The following is a 21,981-nucleotide window of genomic DNA, read 5'->3' as shown; positions in this document are numbered from 1 at the left end:
GTTGGAGATCGGAGTGAGCTCTTGTTAGTAAGTTTCATCTTTTTAAAGTAGTCACTCCCTTTATTTACAAGAGTTGCCTGAAGTCAAAGAAAAGAGGGAAGTGGTGTGGTTCAATCTTTGCAGCTGGAGGAATAAGAACCTGGGGTGGTTCATACTGAAGAGACAGGTCTAATAACTCGGACAAAAGTTTGACGCAGTGGAAAGAGAGATGAACTGAGAATCAAAGACAGGCTGGAGTCCTAGTCTGCTACTCAGTAGTAGCTGGGAGACTTCAAGCAATTCATTTCCCCCTCTGGGCTTCACTTTGTCAAGAATCACTGGAGTCTCCAGCTGGAATTGCCATTGGAGATACTAGGATCATAGCTCTGGAGGTGGCAGGAGCCTTGGAGGTCATCTACTCCAACCTTCTCATTTTTCAGATGAGGCAACTGAGGCCCAAAGAGACTAGGTGATCTGCCCAAGATGAGTTGAATAAGAGTGTGCTTGAAGTACCCTAGGTGCCAGGCACTGGGCTGAGGCACTTTCTACAGTTTCATCCTATCATATTAAGGATGACAAGTGATTAGTAAAACAGAGTGTAAGCTCCTTGAGAGCAGCAACTGTTCTGTTTTCGTCTTTTTATTCTCAGAATCTAACAGCATATGGCACACAGTTGGCACTTGGTAAATGCTTGTTGATTGGTTGATTAGAAAAGTAGCTGGCCAGGGAGTCAAGAACTCCAGGGGGTTCTAATCTTGGCTTTGGCATTGATTAAAATCCACAGTCAAGTCACTTCTCTGGGTCTGTTTCTTCCTCTGTAAAATGGAGGTAAAATGGAGGTAATCCCTGTGTTTTTTCCCTCCCAGAATCCCATCGGATTTAAAGCTAGAACAGACCTCAAAGCTCATTAGAGGTAGCATTGTGCAGAGGAAATAGGACTGCATTTGGATTTGGAGGACCTGGGTTCAAATTCCAGCCTTTCTTCTTGCTTCCTGAGCGACCTTGGACAATCTACTTAAATTCCCTGGACCAAAGTTTCTTCCTCTGTAACTGGACAGGCGGGGACTAGACGGCCTTGAATCTCTGATCCTACCTTGTAGCTCAATTCCACTCCCCCATCCCCATTTTACAGAGGAAGAAACTGAGTCCCAGGGAGACAAAGTGACCTTGAGATAATAAGTAGCAGAGACGGAATTTTAACTCTGGTCTTCTGACACCAAATTGGAGTTCTTTCCACTCAACTGCAGAGTACAGAGTCACAGGACCTTACATTTAGAGCTGGAAGGGAGATATGGAGTTCAGACACTGGAAGTGTGAGGCATGATGGTCTCTTCAACTCTCCACTGCTTCCCTCCCTGCCTCCTCCCAGTTCATCTAAATGTCTCCAAACAGGAGGCTTTTATCGCCGACCTGGCTACAAGGGGTTAAGTGACAGAGCGTAGTGTGGCAGGAAAGGCCGTGGAAGGAACTCAGTTTGCTCCGTATTTGTTGGATGACCTTGGGAGGCACTTTAGCTGGATGGAGGCTTGGAGAGTGAGAGGTTTAGACCAGGTCATCTCTAAGGTCTGAGGCCTTCCATCTGGAAAGAGCTTTGGCTCAGCTCTGGCCTCGGTGGCACTGTCTGGGCCTGGGGCAGAGAGGGCTAACAAGGCATCCCTACTCGAGCATCTCGCAACTTGGCGCCTAGTTTAGGAGCAGCTCAGGGGCCGAAGCCCTGGAGTGGGATCCGGGAGGGCCGGCGGGGGCAGGGGGAGGCGCCTGGGAGGTTTCGGATCCGGGGCCTTGGACAGCGCGGCAGCTGAGCATTCAGCAGTGTCCAAGACCTAGAGCGCCCGGCAGCCCTCTGGCCCGGCCGGGGGAGTGAGGGTGGGGGGGCGGGGGGAGAGCTGGGGGCTCTCCCATTGGCTGCGGGGCGGGGCGGGGCGGGACGGGGAGCCTGGGAGGGCGGGAGGGCTCCGGGTCCAGCCGGGCCCGGAGCAGGGCCGGGCTGCCCCTGATCACTGGTGGAAGGGGCCGAAGAGCGGAGCGGCGGCAGAGCTGGAGCCGGTACTGGGGCAGGAGGAAAGGAGAGCCGATCCGATCCAAGCCGGCCGGATTCAAGCCGGGAGGGACAGCGCAAAGCAGGGCGGGGCTGGTCAGGGCTGGTCAAGGCTGGCGGCCCAGGGCTGGGGGAGGCTCTGGTGCTATGGGCGCAGGAGAGGAGACCTAGAGCAGGAGGCTCAGCGCGCGGCCCGGGCCAGCCGGGTATGGGCACCGAGCGCTGCCCTTGGCCTGGCCCTAACCCCAGCTCCAGCCGGGGCGCCTTTGTAACTCCCCTGCCGCCGCACCACAAAGAGCCCGCCAACCCGAGAGCTGGGACCTCCACCCGAGACCCGGGTAAGTGAGTGGGGACCATCTCTTCTGTCCGCACCCTCTTCCCCCGCCCTCCTGCTCCCTGGGCTGATAGAGCTCTGCCCCGGGCGGCGACGTGGTGTGCGTGGGTGAGTGACCCGTTTCAGAGAGTGTCTGTGTGTAGTGTTTATCTCTGTGTGTGCGTGGATAGTGTGCGTATTGTGTGTACCTGGGAACGTGAGCACAGTGTTTGGGGGCCTCTGGGGGTGGGGATGTATAGATAGTGCTTATGTGACCCTGGGTGTGTTAAATGTTTGTGTCACGGCTGTGTGTATCTGTGTCTATGTCTCTGAGTAGTGGCTACCTGTTTATATCCCTGGGTGACCTGTCAGGATGTGTGTCGTGTGTATCTGTGTTTGTGTATATCCCCGTGTCTGTGTGCAGAGTGTATCTATGGTTATGTGCTTCTTCTGTGTGCAGTGTGTGTGTATGATGTGTGACTCTAGTCTGGGAAACAAATAGATTGGGAGTGAACCCTTCCCCCTTCCCCTTCAGTCTCTTGGGGGCAGGCGGACCCTCCCCATCCCCATCCTTTCTCCTGCATTCAGGGAACCATCTTCTCCTATTGTCCTTCCTGGCTATTCTCACAGTCCTAGCCCCCTTCAGATCTGAGGCAGGAAAGGAGGGGCTCTGGTCCCCAGTCTGAACCTCTTCAACTCGAATGAGAAAAAGGAAGGGTGGGTCTGAGGGTCTGGGGGGTATTTTACTATTTTCAGGGGCATGATCGGGGTCCTAGCTTTTACTGTGATAACGCCAGACAGAGGGGTTGGAGCCATGTGGTTGGCAACCTACCTCTCCTTCCCTCCTCCCAGGCACAAAAGTCTGTAACCATGGGATACGTATCCTCTGGCGTTTTCTTAAGGGGGGGAGGGGGAAGAGGGACAAACCGAGACCTGCCTTCAGGGTTAGTGCCCCTGATACTTCTTTTTGAACCTTTGAGGACTGAGGACATAGGACTTTTTACTTGTCCCTAGGAGAGAAGACAAATCCTATTGATTTTTTTTTTTTGGCTTTGGGTCAGTACTTTAAGGAAAAGAAAAAAATAAACTTATGATGGGGTGTTGAAGAACCCTTTCACTTGTAAAAATAGGAGCTCAAAACACCTACCAGGTACCACCTCATGGACGGTCAGAACCTCTGCTTGGGGGGAGTAGGAGCTGCTGGTACTCTTATTTTAGAGGGGTGGCACACAGGCTGAATGACTCTTCCAAGGTCACCCAGCTAGTGCTAGTCGGAGACATCACCATAGGGGTTTCCCCATGAAAGCTGGGTTGGGGAGCAGAAATGAGCTGAGACTTGATGAAGCTGGGATTTATGGTAGCAAGAGCCCTGTACATGGAGTTGGAGGGCCTGGATTTTAGTTGAGTGACCTTGGGAAAAATCATTTCCTTTCTTTGGACCTCCATTTACTTCCCTGTAAAATCAGGAAGTTGGATTAGAACAGAGCATCTCAACTTTGTGTCCCGGAACTCTTGGGCAGTCTGGTGAAGCCTATGGGTCCCTTCTTGGGATCATTTTTTTAAAAAATGCATAACATAAATCACATAGGATTACAATGGAAATGAATTATATGGAAATAAAGATGTAATTTTCCCCACTCAAATTAATGGACCCCAAATTAAGAATCCCTGTTCCAGATGACATTCTTCTGCTTTAGCTCCATCTGCTATTTCTTCTGGCTCTAATTTGATAGGAATATTGACAAGTAGAGTTGTGGTTTCCATGTAGTTTGCTTTACTTGTGTCTGTGAGAGTCGGGGAATGTTTGGGCTTGGAGGTGGGAGCTCAGCTTTTGTGGTATAGTGGAAAGGGCTCTGGATCTATAGACAGAAGACCAGGGTTCAAATTCTGGCTCTGCTGAGCCTGGCCAAGGCATTTCCCTTCTCTGGACCTCAGTTTCCTCTCCTGTAAAATGAGATGATTTCCATGGTTCCTTTAAGCCTTAAATCCTATGGTTGTAGGTCTTTGTATAATTTTGGAGAGTTGAAGTATGGTCAGGTGGCCTGGGTGGGAAGTTCTAAAGGCTGATGACCCCTCTCAGGAGGTTCAGCTCAACTAATATAGCTCAGGTGAAGGTGCTCTTTTCCTTCGCTCCTATTCCAGGAGCTGCACCTTGAATGAGCCCAAGCTTTTGGTGGAAACAGGAATTCTTCTGGGCAACATCCTGAGGGAGGGGGGATGGAAACTAGTCATAGGATTTAGGGTGGCCTGGAGCTTCCTGAGGTTAAATGACTGGCCTAGGGTCTCACAGCTAGTAAGTGCCAGAGATGGGGCTCGAACTCAGGTCTTGGTGACTGACTCCAACTCCTGTACTCTCTCCACTATACCATGCTGAGTGCTTCCAATTGGCTTTTTCTTGCAGCTTTGAGATCCATGGTTATTATCATGATACTTGAAATTTGTAGAGTACTTCATGTGCCTTGTTCAGCCAACAATTCACCAGAATAAACATTTATTAAGCACCTGTTACCTGTCGCCAGCAGTGTGTCATAGTTTAAAGAGTCAGGGAGGCCATGTCGTTGACACTTTTACCTGTGTGATCTTGGGCAGATTCTTAGCCTCTCTGTTCCTAGCTCCTAAGACTTTGCTGCCAAGTCATAGATTGAGGTTTGGATAGATGGAGGGGGTTGCTAGGGTTCACAGATCTAGACCCAGAAGGGTTCTTAAAGAGGTCATTTAGCTCACCCTGTACCCAGGGGGGATTATATAACTTTAGTAAGATCAAACTGGCAGTAAGTGTCAGAGCTCCTGAGGTTTGAACCTAGGTCCTTTCCACTCCAGAACTCCTGCTTTTTTTCCCAATATATCACACCAAGGTCATGGAGCCTTTGCCAATTCCTTTTTTTTTTTTAAGGCAATTGGTGTTAAGTGACATGCCTAGGGTCACACAGCTAGTAAGGGTCTGAGGCCATATTTGAATTCAGGTTCTCCTGACTGCAGGGCCAGTGCTCTATTTTCGGCCCCACCTTTGCCTGTTCTCCTACGTATATTATACTGTGCTAGTGCTAAGGATATGAAGGCAGAGACAACCCAAATCCTACCCCCAAGGAGTTTATAGTCTAGGGACACTAGAAAGAAAGCTGAATTTGGACTCACAGGATGCTGACTCTCTGCTACTTAACTTCCCTGGGCCTCAGTTTCCTCACCTGTAAAACTGCAGGGTTAGACCTCTAGACTCATGGATCTTATAATGAGAAAGTAGGAGAGGGGACAACAAACATACAGATACCTGTAATACATAAAACAGTGATATAAATAGAAAAGGGGAGGAATGATCTTCTAGCAGCTCATAATCTTCCTATGTACTTTGGCAGCAATATGAGGGAAGAAACAGTGATCATTTTTATTAGGTGGAAGGGAGGGGACTGCCAGGGAAGGCTTCCTGGAAGAAAAGACACGCGGGTTGGGCCTGGAAGAAATGAAAGAGCCTGGCTAGAAAGTTGGCCTTGGAATCTAGAATACCTGGGACTATTAAGTCCCCCCTCTGACACAGAGTGGCTGTGTGACTAGGAGGAAGTCACATTTTCTTTGCGTCCCCAGTAGCCCTGGGTATATAGTAAGTATCTAATAAATGCTTGTTGATTGGTTGAGTTATTAACCTTTCAGTTCTCCCAGGTAATACTCTAAGTCAAAGAATAGGTATTAGTCTGGGGCAGAGAAAGTTTCTGCATTAGAAGTTTTCTAAACCAAAGAAAAAAATAAATGAAAGAAAAAGAAAGGATTTCAGCAGATGGGGGTGGAGGAGGGAGGGGATTTCCAGGCAGAGGGGATGTATGACCAGGAGCAGAGATAAAGAGAAGATGGCAGGATGAGATTGGAAGATGCAGAATAGCACACGGTTGTTTTATTTTTGTTTTTGATCACAGAGGATCAGTAAGGAGGAAGGGAATGAAGCTGGAGATGAGTTGGTGCCAGATTGTGAAGGACTTTGAAGGCCAGGGTTAGAAGTAGATACTTTATTTAGTAAAAAGTGGGGATCTGCAAGAGATTTTTGAGTTGAGATATCACATGATCAGAGCAGCAGTTTAGGAAGGATACTTAGGCAGCACATAGAAGAGGTGGGATGGAGAAGGGTTAGGTGAGGCTGGAAGACCAGTTAGGAGGCTATTGTCATAGTCTAGCCCAGTAGTCTCCAAAGTGGGTGCCACATTATGACCCTAAGAAGGCTGTGGTTTGATTCCTCCTGCCCCAAAGAATATGGGATTAACCACTCAAGAGGTGGGAAGATGGGTCCAAGGTGAGAAGATGGGTCATATCTCATCCTCCACACCACAGTCAATCAGGGGGCTTGTCTCTATCATACCCACACCTACCTTTTATCTGTTTCAGCCCAGCACTCCTCCATTTACCTTCTCCCACAGTTATGCAAGCTTCCAAACTCCTCCCATGTGAACCTGGGCATCAGTCCCACAGGACAGTTATAACCTAATCCCAATCCAGGCACCCGTAGTAGCAGCTGGGCAGGAGCTATTGGGAAGAGCTCTCTTCTCCCCACTCATATAAACCAGGAAAACAATTATTGGTAGGGGTGCTTGATTAAAGAAGTTTGGAGACCAAAGCAGGAAGAAATAAATGTCAAAACAGATTCACTTGAGTCTTCTGACTGTCTTTATGGCAGGCAGGCAAAGTTAGTGGTATTATACTCATTTTACAAATGGGGAAACTGAGGGTCAGAGAAATGAAGTTCCGTGTCCTAGGTCACATGGTAAAGCCACTGTAGAACAGGATTTAAAACTTGGGTCTTTGTCTCTTAGAAATGGCTTTGTCTCCTACGGGTGGTTGGTGTGGTACCTGAGTACAAAATGGTCCAAACTTTTCTGTTTAGATTTGATTTTTTTTTTCTGGATCACAGATTCATGTGATGACTATTTATTGAGTGACTCCTGTGCCTAGAGGGGTGCTCTGAGGAACAGAGAGGTCTGTCACAGCTCCTGCACTCAAGGAGCTTACTGTAAGGTGGGAGAGAAAATAGGTACCCATGGAATTCCATGTTCCAGTCAGATTGCCCTTCTAAGCTGTATAAGCTGTGTCTCAGACTCTCCACTCTATCTCCTGCCTGTCCCCTATTCCCTCCTCCTCCTCACTGCCTCTTAGAATCCTTGTCTTCTTTAAGGGTCAGCTTTGGAGCCTCTTCTTCCACAAAGCCTCTGCTCCCTGCCTCTTTCTCAGCTCTAATATTCTGTGTTTGACACTTCCTTCCCAGCTCTGACATTTTATTCTCAGGTGCCTTTTGTCTCTGTCTTTCTATGTTCTATGGTCTCTCCCATCTCTGACATTCTATGTTCTAGGCTTCCTTCATTGCTCTGAACACCTACTGAAGTCTCTCCCATTGCAGACGTGCCCTTCCAGCTTTTACATTCTGTGCTCTGTGTTTTAAGGGAGGCAGGATAGACCTGGTCCCCTAAGACAATCTCCCCTATGTTTTCAATTACTCAGTATTGTCTTATTGGGTGTGATTTCTACATCTTACATTTTATATGACCTGACTCAGGGGAAGGTGAGAGGCACTAGGGCTTGGGTGACAGAACATGGAAGGAGCCAACATTTCCTCCAGTTTGCCTCATCAAGGGGAGGTAGGATTTGAGGAAAGTCTGGAGTGAATGAGCCTGGGTGGATGGAGAGAGAGAAATTGTTAGTCATACATGAATTTTTTTTTTGTTCACCTCTCTACATGTTTAGAAGACTTCTACACCTTTCCACCTAGCACCAACCTTTCTTACAAACTACCTTAGTAATGATGACAGTTTTAGGAATACTGCTGACAATTTCATATATACATATATATATATGTACACATATATGTATATACACATATATCTGTATCTATCTGCCTATCTATCTGCCTATCTGTCTGTCTATCTATCTATCTATAAAACAGTTTCACCTTAATGAGTGCTTTATAATTAGTCTTTAATGTTTTCCTTGTATTTCTTCTGGATCTTTTATATTGAATTTTTCATTGAGTTTTGGTCTTTTTGTTACACATACCTGAGGGTATTTCAATTTATCAAACGTCCGTTTTAAAAAATTCAGCCTGATTACAATAATAAGCTTCTAAAATAAAATAAAAATAAACATGAATAAGCAAAGGAAAAAGAACCCGACCATATGTAGCTACTTGGGTGTAAAAGAATATCTGGTTTCAAATTCAGAAGAAGATAGTGAGGTAAAAAAAAAAGCCACTCCTGCTGCAAAGGGTAAAATCAAATGGTCACAAGCCAAAAAAGAGTTCTTGGAAGAACATAAAAAGGAAATCAAAAATCAAATAAGAGAGATTGAGGAAAAATCATGGAAAGAAACAAAAGCAACACAAGAAAATTATGAAAAGAAAGTTAGCTCATTGGAAAAAGACATGCATGGAGTTATGCAGATAATGAATGGTCCGAGCAATCCAATACTGCTGCCAGTGCTGAGAGGAGACATCGTGGATGGGCCTTACAGGGTGGACTGTTAGAGGAGAGTATGGATCTGTGTTGGTCTAATCCATTCACAGGGATTCAATGTTAGAGCAGGGAATTAGATATATAGGTAGACAGACAGACAGAGCATCTATTAAACACTTGTTATGTACCATCACCTGTTAAGTGCTGGGAATATAAGTGTAAGCCAAAATAAAGATACATCCTGCTGTCAAGGAGTTTACATTCTAATGGAGGAAGATGACACTTACCTGAGAGGGGGAGGAAGAAGGCATAAGAGAGAGAAAGGAAGAAGGCACCCTTGGGAACTATGGCCCTGGTCCCCACCCACTGACAGATGGTCACGGGCCAGACCTTGTTCATTTGCATAATGGAACTCTCACTAGTCATTTATTTTATTCAGAAATTGGGACAAAGGTATTGAATGCCTCAGCCTGGCATACAAGACTTTCCCAACATTCTGTCTCTGGCCTGTTTTTCCAATCTTATTTCTTACTAATTAATTCAATTCATTTAAAACCCACAAACCCATATTAAGCACCTGGTATATTTAGTGCTTTGAATGTGAGGTTATAAAGATGAAAAGTGATGTGGTCACACCTTTAAGGGAAGGCAGAATTTCATATGCAGGATCAGCCATATAAAATTAACTCAGCCAGCCAATCAGCAAGCATTTATTAAGAGCCTAATGTGTGCCGAGCATGGTGTTAAGTGCTGCAGATACAAAGAAAGGCAAGACCAGCCCCTTCCCCAAAGGAGCTCACGTTCTAATGGAGGAGACGACAAGCAAACAATTATGTACTAAGAAACTCTAGACGGTGTAAATGGAAGCAGGAAGTAAATGACTAGAGTGGAGGGGAAATTCTCATGAAGAGTCGGAGGAGGGGAGCAGCTAGGTGAAACACTGGATAGAGCAAGGGCCTTGGAGTCAGGAGGACCTGAGTTCAAATCTGGCCTCAGCTGGGCAAGTCATAATACCAATTGTCTCAAAAAAAAAAAAGAAAAGAAAAAAGAAATCTGTGGAGGGAAAGATCATTTTTAAATGGGAGGGGGCACTCAGGAGGCTTCATGGAACCTTCATGAGCTGGGCTTTGAATAAAAAGAGGATTTGCCTTAGGAAACAATGGGGTAAGGCTACAAAGTGTTGCCAGATTTGGAATTAAAGGGACTTGGGTTCAAATTCCATCTCTGTTTCTTTTTTATCTGATAACCATGGGCAAGTGACTCCCTCAGCTGGTTTCTCATTGGGGTGGCTGCTGAGCTTCCTTCAGGCCTAAATTTATGATCCTAGGATTCTACAGTTTCAACAGGTAGAGCCATGAGGGGCGTGTGATTCAAGGCACAAGAGGATGGGTTGTGGGAATGGATTGGAGGTAGGAGGTGGGAGAGGAGCACAGTTCAGTTTGGCTGGAATGTAGAGTATAGGGAGGTAGTTAATGTGAAATGAGGCCAGGAAGGACAATTTGAGCCACGGCGTCCAGGGTGTTGAATGCCAGACAAAAGTCTGTATTTTTTGTTAGAGATGATAGGGAGCCGCTGAAACTTTCCCCCTTGACTTGTGCAGGATGGATTGAAATGGAGAAACACCAGAGCTGCAGATATTAGGTAGCAGATAATTATTACCTGAGGCTTTCAATAGACAGAGATAGAGTAGAGGACATTCCAGGCATAGGGAATAATGTGAACAGGAGTGGGAGAAGGATCTTCCTGTTAGTTTGATTGGGGCACAAAGTACATGGGGGGGGTGGTCTTTGACTCTCCATGCCCCCTCATCCCCATAGCCATTCAGTGACTAATCCTGTCTCTTCTGTCCCCATCACTCCCTTGTCTCTGACATCTACTTTCCTTTCCACTGCTGCCTCCCTGACCCAGCCCATCATGACTTCTTGCCTGAGTGACTGGAATAGCCTCCTACAGGATTCCTCAGGCTCCAGCATCTATTCCAATCTGACCTGCACACAGCTGCCCAGGTCATCTTCACGAGGGGACCATGTCTCCATCCTGCTCAAATACCACCTACCTCCTCCCTGATCTTTGCTCTCCATCACCTCAGCTCCAAATGGCCTGTCCCTTCTCTGAGAGATCTTGGGGTGCGATGGAAGGAGCCCCAGCTTTAGGAGCTGGAAGATGAAGGGGAGAGTCCTATTCCTGGCTCTGGGACTTAGTACCTTTGTGGCTTTGGGCAGGAACTGCCTCTTTCTGAGCTGCGTTTTGGGGAGCTGTAAGAATGAGGGCTTTTGACTGGGGTGTATGCTAGACCCCTTCTCTCTCCAACTCCTAGGGTCTCATCGCCCTTCATCTTTTTCTTATGCACTTAGATAGTTCTAACGTGTTACAATGACAAATATTCCTTCTGTTCATTCAAAACAATCCATTTTGCCAGCCTGTCCCTTGGGAACAACCCTGCAAAAACACCCCGGCTCTGATATTGATGAAGATGGAAAAAAAAGCCAAAACATTCATTTTTTAAATTTGAGGTTCCAAACTCTCTCCATCCCTCCAGCCCCTCCCAACCACTTATTTTTTAATGAATGAAACAAGATGTTAATTCACTTCCAAAGATCTTCAGAGAAAGGTCTAGCAGCAAGCACAGGGTGGGTATGTGTTCCCACTTTCCTTGTACAGTTGAGGAAACTGAGGCTCACATAGGTGAAGTGATTTCAATGAACTAGCATTTATAAAGCTTGTACGAGGTACAGAAGTGAAGCAATCCCTGCCCTCAAAGAGTTCATATTCAACTGGCGGGAAACAAGATGAGCACAGAGAGATATTTAACAGACTTGTAATTTTATTGGTATAGGGAGCCCCCTCCAACAATGTTGGGCAGCCCTTTGTCTCCCACTTATGGTTGTAGAGAGTTGTCCCTAGAGCAGCAAACTTTTTGGTCTCAGTACCCTTTATGCTCTTCAAAAATTATTGGGGACAACAAAGATTATATCTAAAATATTCACCATATTAGAAATTAAACCTGATAAAATTTTAAAATATTTATCAATTCATTAATAATAATAATAATAATAATAATAAACTCATTAATGTTAACAAAAAATATCATTTGGCATGGGGCTGGAGTCAGGAAGACCTGAGTTCAATCCAGCCTCACATGAGTCCTAGCTGGATGACCTTGGGTTTGCCTCAGTTTCCTCATCTGTAAAATGGAGATAAGAGTAGCACCTACCTCCCTGGATTGTTATGAGGATCACATGAGATAATAATTGTAAAGTACTTAGCACACTGCCTGGCACTTAGTAGGTGCTATAAAAATATTAGCTTATTATTATTTTCCAAAACAAAAAATAATTAGTGAGAAGAATGGCTTTGTTTACATGTTTTTGCAAATCTCTTCATAATGTGTGCCTTAATGGAAGACATCTGGATTTTCCTATCTGCTTCTGAATTCAGTCTGTTGGAATATGTTATTTTGGCTTATGAAGCATATGAAGAAATCTGGCTTCTCACAGGGACCAGATATGTAGTTAGAAAAAAGAGGAGTATTTTGGTAAGAAAGCCACATTTTAGTATTATGATGAAAATAATTTTGACCCTTTGGGTCCTCTGAAGAAGTGTTGAGAACTCAGAAGCTGAGTTGGCCAGGGTCTAAAAGCTAGCACGTTGGAGGGTCAGGACTTGATCCCTGGTCTTCTGGGCTTTGAGGCTATCTTTCTGTCCTCTACATTACATATGCTGCCACACATCAATCTATGTAAAAAACTACAAAGTACACACCAGGTTGTTTTGGGGAGGGGAGGGGAGGAGAGAAGAGACTAGCAGGTGGGGAGATCAGGAAAGGCGTCAGGTAGAAGGGGCACCTGAGCTGAGACCGAAGGAAGCCCGGGACCAAAGATTTGCTAGGGTGTCTCAGGGGCGGAGCTAAGATCAACCCTCTCAGATCTAGTGTTTCCTAGACTTGGGCTTTTAGGGATCAGAAGGCCTTTTGAAGCTGGAGACTCAATCCTTGGCAAATACATCAGAGGTCAAGGGACAGAACAGGGGCTGGAAGTAAACCGTTGTGGATTCCAGCTCATTAACAGCCACATTGTAAAGGGACCTGCTGAAGACTCGGGTACAAAGCCTTTGTTGGCAAAGAACACCAGGAAGCCCAGCCAGACATGCAATGGATTATCCTCTTTGTACCTTATTCCCAGGCCAGTTTTCGAATCCTCAGTCAGCCTCTTGACCTCTCAACTTGCTTCTGGTCTTGTTCTCCCCCTGGTTATTACAGTGTTGGGCACCCTGGGAATATGGAACCATTTGACCATCATGAGATCATTGACTTACAGATTAGGCACTGGAGGGATCAGCTAAGAGGCTGTTCAGTCTCTTAGCGTCCTTGAACTGCAAGATTCTTCATCTTCTACAGGAAGCCTCTTGTCATCATTTCAGCTGCTGGTAAATGTTTAACACCTGGCTCTCCAGGAAAGAAAAAATGTACCCATGGGACAATTAAATTTAATCAGCATTGTTAAAAATTGTTCCATCAGTCTAGGCAATCAACAAAATAGTAAACCCGGCCTTGATTTCTTGTGCTTGCTGCTTTCTGAGTTGTAAATGCTTATGCTGCAAATTTAACAATCAGCTTTCTCCAGCTAGTAAGAGTTGTGTGGTATAGGACACCGCTGGCTCTTTCCATCTTTTTGCTATTACAAATAGTGCCGCTGGGAATATTTTTGCACAGTTAGGTATGTTCTGTCCTGAATAAGGAAGAAAGGAAACAAATATTAATGAAGAGCTTACTATGTAACTAAGCTCTGGGTATACAAATACCCAGTAGTTGGAAGGACAGCTCCTATCGCCTAGGCGCTTTTATTCTAATGGGAGAGCTGAAAAACAGAGGAGATGGAGGAGGGAGGGGAGGAGGAAGATACAAGTCCAGAAAGTCAGGGACAGGCCTGGGAGAAGAAAGAAATAACCTCACTGGAGTATGAACTTAGTAATATAATAAGAGCTAACATGTATGTATTTGTATAGCACTTTAATGTTTGTGAAACACTTTGTATGCTGTATTTGATCCTCACTACAGCCCTGTGAGGTAGACGCCTATTGTTGTTTCCATTTTACAGATGAAGAAACTGAGGCTGAGAGAAATTTAGTGAGTTGCTTGGGATCACGTAGCGAGTAAGTGTCTGAGGCAAGAATCAAGTTGTATCTTTCTGATTCTAACTATAACACTCACCCCACCTTGCCACCTCCCTGGGGGGTGAATGCTCCTTTTAGGCTTGGCATTCTGTGTGCTAAGGGCCCTCCCAGCTCTGACATTCTGTGTTCTAAGGGCCCTCCCAGCTCTGACACTCTGTGTTCTAAGGGCCCTCCCAGCTCTGACATCCTGTGTCCTAAGGGCCCTCCCAGCTCCGACATCCTGTGTTCTAAGGGCCCTCCCAGCTCTGACATCCTGTGTTCTAATGTTAGTACCTAACAGTCAATATTCTAAGGCCCCTCCCATCTTTGACTTTTATTGTCCTCATATCAAGTGACATTCTAATATCTGAGGTTCAGAGAATAGATGTCTCTGTGGATCCCTGTGTGTAGAGATTAAAAGGAGACTCTGAGACCATGGAGACCAAAATCTTTGCAAACAGGAAACCAGAAGCTCCAGGAGGGGATGCCGGACCAGTCAGAAATTGAAGCCGACTAGGAGTGGGTGCAGTCCATGCCTCCCACTTGACCCAGGATGAAACCTGGCACCAGAAAGCGAATGCCCCTGAGTGTCCCAGCCTCCCAGGTCTGAAAGCAGACTCAGACCCCTTGCTGCCCCACACGCTTCCTTGGCTCATGGAGAGAACCAAGAGTGTCAGTGAGGGTGTTGGACAAAGAGTTGGAAGCCCTGAGGGCCAGAGGCTCAGTGATGCAGAGCTAGAGCAGGGGCTCAAGAGGCCTGAGAACCCAACCTCATTATTTTACAGATGATGAAAGTGAATCCCTGATTTTGCCCAAGTTTGAGCAGGCAGGAAGCACCTGAGGTGGGATTTGAACCCAGGTCCCTAGATTCCAGAGTCAGTACTTTTCCCATTCTTCCTCAGACTTCTTCCAAGCTTTCTTTTTTCCCCTCCTACACCTACTATGTATTCAAGGGATGCTAGTCTCTGTATCATTTCCCTTCCTAGAAAGGGAACCTGAAACTGATAGATAACGCTCCTTGCTGAAGGTCACGTACCTGGCTGGGACGGCAGACTCCTCCAGCCCTGCTGACTGTTAACTAGGCATCAGCAGCCATGCTGCCTCTGGGGTGAGTGAGGGGCAGACAGATGGTGAGCAGGGAGGGATGGGATTTACTGGCAGTTTTCACCCGGTCGTCCCCTTTGCACAGCCCTCCCACGTGGCTGGCCTTTCAACATCGCGGGCTTCCCAAGTTTGATAGACGGTCACCTCCTAGGGAGCCAGGGCCTGGAGGGCAGGTAGGATCTTGTGTGCTGAGTTGCTTATGTGCAAAACTGCGTAGAGCTGAAAGGGATCGTAGGACTGTGGATTTGGAGCGAAGGAGTCGAGGTAAAAATAATTTAAAAATTTTAAAAAGCATTTACTTTTTCTCCTGTCTGCCTCTCCATCCTCCACTTTGAAAAAAGAAAATCCTTGTAATAAATGTACATAGTCAAGGAAAAAAAAATTCCCTACTTGGCCATACCCAAAGTATGCGTCTCATTCTTAGTTAACCCTTATCTCTTTTATTGGGTACAAAAAGTGGTTTGTAACTATAATGTAAATATCAATTTGATGGAAATCTCTGCTGTTTTTATTAATTAGGATGATAGGAGATGGGATGGGAGGATAGAGTAGGTGAGGGCCTGAGGCCTTCCACAGTCCTAGTGGTTGGGGATGCAACCCTTCTTTATTCCTTTACTTTCTATCTTACGCTTCTCTAGGCTAAATATTTCTTCTCCCTTCAGTAGATCCTTGTAGGGCATGAGCAAAGGCCCTTTACTGTACTGATTGCGCTCCTCTGAGAGTTTCCCAGCTTAGCAATGTCTTTTCTAAACTGTGACAACCCTAACACAGCACAGTGTGTGCTCTGGGAGTGATCTGAATTCAGAGTTCAATTTACATACCACTGATTGAGAAATGAAATCAAGGCTGTCCCCTCTTTGGGTAGCTGTCTACGTTTTCCCACCAGGGAGATCAAGGCCACAATAATTCATGAAAAAGTCTGGCCCTCACCCTCTTTGGCTCCACATATCACACGCTTCCACCAATTTAAGCAACATGTGAAATATGAGCCCCAGACATAGCTCTTGAGGTTTTCTGGGTGGGGAGTCATGGGCAAGAACATTGTCCTGGGGCCTGGCCAAATAGAGCAAAAGTTGCCCCTGAGACTTCCTGCATTGTGAAGGATTCCATGTGAGGTCCACATCAGAGAGGGGTGAGGGGGAGAAGAAGAGCAGTAGAAATGCTCGGGACAACTTGGGGCACCCATGGATAAGAGGCCCCAGGATTTTTCCTGGCTCTGCCCCAGAATGGACCAGGTCCAGCCACAGGGGCCTGGGACGTTGCAAACTTTCCATCCAGCTTGTCAGAACTAGGTCCAGCTGTGTGGTAGTGAAGTGAGCCCTGGCCCAGGAATCAGGAGACCCAGGCTCTGGTCCTGGTTCTGACACAGCCTAGGTCTGCAACCTTGGATCAGTGAGTTACCGTTCATTAGTCTTAAATTTTCTTTTCCTCAATATGGGGAGGATTATTCCTGCTCTATCTCTCTCCTCAAATGAGGCAAGAAGTGAGAAAATCTCTGAAAGGTCATAAGAGGCATTTGAAGTAGGAACACACCGACTGAGAGACAGGCCAAAACCAGGCTGAAAACGCTAGCGTGTTTGTGAGTGGTTTAACGTGAGGCCTGGCTCGACCTCTGCAGATGCAGCCTCTGGGAACTCTGGGAAGAGCAGGTGTGGTAGAAGGAGCGCTGAATTTGGAGTCAGAGGATCTGGGTTCAAATTGTGGCCTGCTCCACCAGAGTTCCCTCATCTGTAAATGAGGTTATTGGCCTTTGATGATCTCTAAAGTTCTTTAACATTCTTTGTTTTCAGGGTGTTTCTGCTTCTGACATATCAAATGATACATGTAATGTGCTTGGCAAACCTGAAAGCACTGCAGCGAGCTAGCATTGGTATGAAGCTTTAAGGCTTGCAGAGAGTTTTGCAAATACAATGTCATCTGATCCTCATAGTGACCTTGGGACATAGGTACTATTAGGATCCTCATTTTATCATTAAGGAAACTGAGGCAGACAATGGTTAAGTGACTTGCTCAGGGTCACACAGGCAGGAAGTGTCTGAGGCCAGATTTCAACTTTACCTGAGTCCCAGGTCCAGACTTCTATACACTGTACTACCTAGGTGCCTTATCATGTTAGATATCATTGTTACTTCTATTATTGTTATCATTATCCTCATTAGTCTATATTCTTAGGTACTTTGAAGAACATTCTGTGTTCTAAGTTCTATAATGTGGCTCTGATATTCTGTGTTCTAAGGGCCCTCCCAGCTCTGCCATTCTATGTTCCAAGGTTCTGCCCAGTTATGACATCTGTGTTCTAAGGACCCTCCCAGCTCTGACATTCTGTGTTCCAACAGCCCTCCTAGACCTGATATCCTGTGTTCTAAGGGCCCTCCCAAGTCTGACACGTATAATAGGGTAACTTTCAACTCTGACATTCTGTGTTCTAGGCGCCTTCTAACTCTGGCATTCTATATTATCAGGTCCTTTCTAACTCTTAACATAATATGCTCTTAGCCTCCTTCCAGTTTTGACATTCTGTGTTCCAAGCTCTAGACTAACACTGGCATTCTGTGGTCTGAGGACCCTTCTGGAGATAATGTTCTGTCTTCCAAAGCTCCTTCCATTTTCATAGGAAGTGGTGCAAGACAGGGAAAACAGCATTGCCTCTAGACTCATAAGGCCTGGGTTTGAGTCTTGCCTCTCATGGGTTTTATTTCTCTGTTACCTTAGGCAGGCCAGCTTCCAGGAACCTCAGTGTAGTCCTCTTGGGGGTGGTGACAGTTTCTGATTTTTTTTTAATTCTTATTTTATAAATTTTTATTTATTTATTTATTATTTTTTTGTGAGGCAATTGGGCTTAAGTGACTTGCCCAGGGTCACATAGCTAGTAAGTATCAAGTCAAGTGTCTGAGGCTGGATTTGAACTCGGGTCCTCCTGACTCCAAGCTGGAGCTCTATCTACTGTGCCACCCAGCTGCCCCCCAGTTTCTGATTTTAAACTTAATTTCTGAGGGATAATAAGATTGTCCACTGCCTTTCTTATCAGTAGGTGCTCTATCATGCAGCTAGGATAGAGGCACAAGCAGAGTGCAGAGTGAACTACCCAGTCAAATCTCCCTAGTTCAAGGGTAAGTCCTTGGCCATGTGGGCAGGGCTGGTTTCTTCCCTTCCCTCTTCCAACTGTTGCTTTTATTTATTTTTTCTTTTTTCCCTCAATTAACAAGCATTTATTTTCTCTCTTTGTGATCTCCCCACCCTTCACTGAAAAAAAACTCAAAACCAAAACCTCTTGCAACAAATATACTTAGTAAAGCAAAACGAATCCCCATCCTGGCCATGTCCAGAAATGTGTCTCATTCTGCATATTTAGTCCAACACCCATCTATCAGGAGATGGGTAGCATTCTTCATCACTGGTCCTCTAGATTGACCACTGATGAGAGTGCTTAAATCTTTTAGAACTGTTCATTTTTACAATGGGATGGTTTCTGTAGAAACGATTCTCCTGGTTCTGCTTCCTTCACTCTGCCATCAGTTCATTCAAGTCTTCTCAGTTTTCCCTGACCATCATCCCTTTGGCTATTTCTTACAGCACAATAGTATTCCATGACATTCCTACACCATAATTTACTCAGTTATTCCCCAGTTTGGGGACACCCTCTTAGTTTCCTGTTTCCTGGGATGGCTTCTGATATCTAAGGATGGCTGGAATCTTTGGTTATCTCTAATTCTGGACCCTAGGATGTGGTGGAAAGAATGATGCTTCTGGGGTTTGAGGGTCCAGGTTCAAATCCGGGTTGTCCTACTTCACATATGTGAGGGCTTAATCACACTTCCCCTCTAGGGGCTTCAATTTCTGCATGAGTAAAATTCAAGAGTTGGACTAAGTGACCTCCAAGGTCCTTTTAATTCTAAATGTAAGGTCTCTGAAGTGATGGCTCTCACTTTCTGATTCTTTCTCATGTGCCATGTGCTCATTGGGAATGCATGAGAGAAAACACCTGCAAGTGAGCAGGTAGTTTCTGATTTGAATGTCAAATGATAATTACATGGTTTTTTTTCCAGTTTCAATTGGATAACCAAGAGCAACTCTGCTAAAAGCAGAGCATTTGTTCTTTTGGGAAATATGGTGTAACCAAAAAATCCCAAACCAAACAAAAAAAAAATTAGGGAGTCAGAACACCCATGTTTAAATCCCAGCTCAACTATATGTGACATTAGGCCAGGAAGTGAGTTTCTCTAGGCCTCTTAGTGAAGGGAGTGGACTCCAAGGTTGTTTCCATCCCGGAAATTCTATGACTCTTATGACCATATTTGAGCCTGATTTTAATTGTGGGCCTTGGAGTTAGCAGACTTGGATTCAAAAACTGGCTGTGTGACCATGGGCAAATTATTTCACCTCTCTAAGCCTCAGTTTTTTCTTCTTTAAAATGGGAATAATAATATTACCACAAGGTGGGCTATGAGACTTGGTAAAGTGAGAAGAATGTTAGATTTTTGACTAGAGAGTCAGGGATCCCAAGCCTGTCTCTGCCACTTCTACCACGATGACCTTGGGAATCTCTCCTGGCCTCAGTTTCCTCATGTATAAAATGAAGGAGTTGGACTAGATGACCTCTAAGGTGCCTTCCCCCTTTAAATCGATGATCCCATCATGGTAGCATCTCCGTCCCCCATGCTGGGACAGATTCGTGCTGGTGATTAGAAGCTATGAAGAAGATCTGAGGTTGAGAACCTGCCTAAAGAAGAGGAAACCGGGCCCAGCAACAGTTGATTTGTACTCAAATACAAGAGTCAGGCAGGATCAAGTAATTGGCAAACATTCATTAAACCAGCCCCTGTCCTAGCACTGGAGATAACAAAGACAAAAGTGAGGAGGAACTCATATCCTATTCTTCTGATTCCACCCATGATCATAGCATCAAGAGTTGGGAGGCACCTTTCAAGGTCCTCCTTAAGATCGAAGGATCTAGAGTTGGAAGGAACTCTTTGAGATCATCTAGCTCAATTCCACCTTAGTTTGCCATTGAGGAAACTGAGGGATAAATAAGGTAAGTGACTTATCCAAGGCTGCCTAGGTAGCGAGTGTTGGAGCTGGGGATTCATAGCCTTTTTTTTAAACTTCGACTCCAGTGTTCTTGTTGGTATTCCACAGACGCATTCTTTGAATGTCTCCTTGTGGGTGGTAGCTCCAGGACAGGTCCTACTAGAAGAGTGACCAAATTGTCCAAGAGGGACTGAAATGCTGATTGATTTAAATGGACTGAAATCCAGTGAGTAGAGTAGCAAGACTCCACCTGTCACATGCATGACCGATGTCACCCACTTCCTTGTTGGACCTTCATCTTCTGGATGGGTGTGCTACAACAAAACTTTGAAGAAGATTGAAGACAGCTTGGTGCGGCTGACAGGGGTGGGGAAACTGGGGTCTGGAGGCCACATGTGGCCTTCTAGGTCCTTGGGTGCCAACTTTTGACTGAGTCCAAATCCTCTGTTAAAAGGATTCAGTCAAAGGGCTGCACTTAAGGACCTAAAGGGCCACGTGTGGCCTCCAGGCTCAGGTCCCCCACCCCAGTGTAGCAGAAAGAATGTTGGCCTTGAAGCCAAATTTTGGTTTGAAGCCAGACTCTGCTGCTAATTAGCTGTGTGACTATGAGCAAGTCACTGAACTTTTATGACCCTGAATTTTATCATTTGTATAAGAAGGGATTTGGTTGAGATGAGGAATTCTTAACATTTTTGGTGTCCTGCACCTCTTTGGCAGCTAACAGGTCTCTTCTCAGAATGATTGTTCTAAATGCATAAAACAAACTGTATAGGATTACAAGGGAAATTAATTATATTTTAATTTATTTTAGTGTAATATTATTTAATATTTAATTTAAAATATTTAATATTAATATTTATTTTAATATAAAAAAATCGTGGCCTCCAGGTTAAGAACACTTTTCAAAACTGCTCTGATTTATGCGTTCAGGATCTGATATTTGTAAACTTTGTGGCCAAGGCCCAACCACCCAGGCCTCAAATTTGTCATTTGCCAAAGATAGAATGCTACTTTAGACTGAGAGGCAGCCTCTGCTGTGGATAGAAAGCTGGGCCTCAGAGTTCTGAGAGCCTGGGTTCAAGGACTGCCTCAGACACCTCCTGGATGTGTGACCCTGGCCATGTCATTTAACCTCTTAGTGCTCCCAGAAATCTCTCTAAGGCTACAAGAAGCAGGTGTTGATGCACGTTGGTGGAGGGAGTTCTGAAACTGATAGTTTTAGATTCAAATAATAAAAAAGGACCAAAAAAGTTTCCTTTAGACTACCCACACTATCTTTAGGTATCCAGGTTACACAGTGGATAGGGCACTGGCCTGGAGTCAGCAAGTCCTGGGTTCAAATCCAGCCTTAGACACTCCCTTGATGGGTGACCCTGGGCGAGTCACTGTTTTTGTTTCCTTATCTAAAACTGGGGATCACAAAAGCACCTACTTCCCAGGGTTGTTGTGACGATTAAATGAAATGATGTTTATATAGAAATGCTATCTATTATTATTGTTACTGTTATTATTACTTCCTATTTCAAAGTTTGGTCAGTTGCTCTGTGAAGCATAAAGGACTGCAGAAATGTGAGTTACTGTTGAATAATTATTAATTTTAATAAATAACAAACACTACACATTCCTGCACATCCCTGAGGCTGTGCCCAACACCTGCTGTGGGGAAGAGGGTGAAACCCAGGGTCCTCTTTTCTCAGCGTGCTGCTCTCCTCTCCTGGATGGGAGAGATTGGCTGTGACTTGGGACATCTTTGTTATCGCGATTGGCAAGGGAGGTTTGGTATCTTCTGAGGTTTTCTTGCTTGGTCGCTGGCAGGTCATTTATTGGTCCACGATTGAGAAGAGGATGGGGGTTCCTGGGTTGAACAGAATATACTTAAGTCATAGAAATCAAAGGGAAACTTAATGATCTTTTATATACTCTCTAGGAATAGTTTTTCATTCATT

General features: G+C 45.3%; 1 protein-coding gene across 1 annotated transcript in view; it reads left to right on the top strand.

The window, feature by feature from the left end:
• Positions 1-1,930: 1,930 nt before the first annotated feature.
• Positions 1,931-21,981, top strand: part of ARHGEF10L (Rho guanine nucleotide exchange factor 10 like) — a 219,623-nt gene continuing 199,572 nt past the window's right edge. Inside the window, 1 exon segment of the mRNA XM_020972563.1 lies at positions 1,931-2,355. The gene's annotated coding sequence lies outside the window, so the exon portion shown is untranslated.

The sequence above is a fragment of the Phascolarctos cinereus genome, unplaced genomic scaffold (genome assembly GCF_003287225.1).
Source record: "Phascolarctos cinereus isolate Bilbo 61053 unplaced genomic scaffold, phaCin_HiC Scaffold_726;HRSCAF=1367, whole genome shotgun sequence".
NCBI classification, from domain to species: domain Eukaryota; kingdom Metazoa; phylum Chordata; class Mammalia; order Diprotodontia; family Phascolarctidae; genus Phascolarctos; species Phascolarctos cinereus.
The sequence above is the reverse complement of the archived record's forward strand: the minus strand, read 5'-3'. Positions and strand labels throughout refer to the sequence as shown.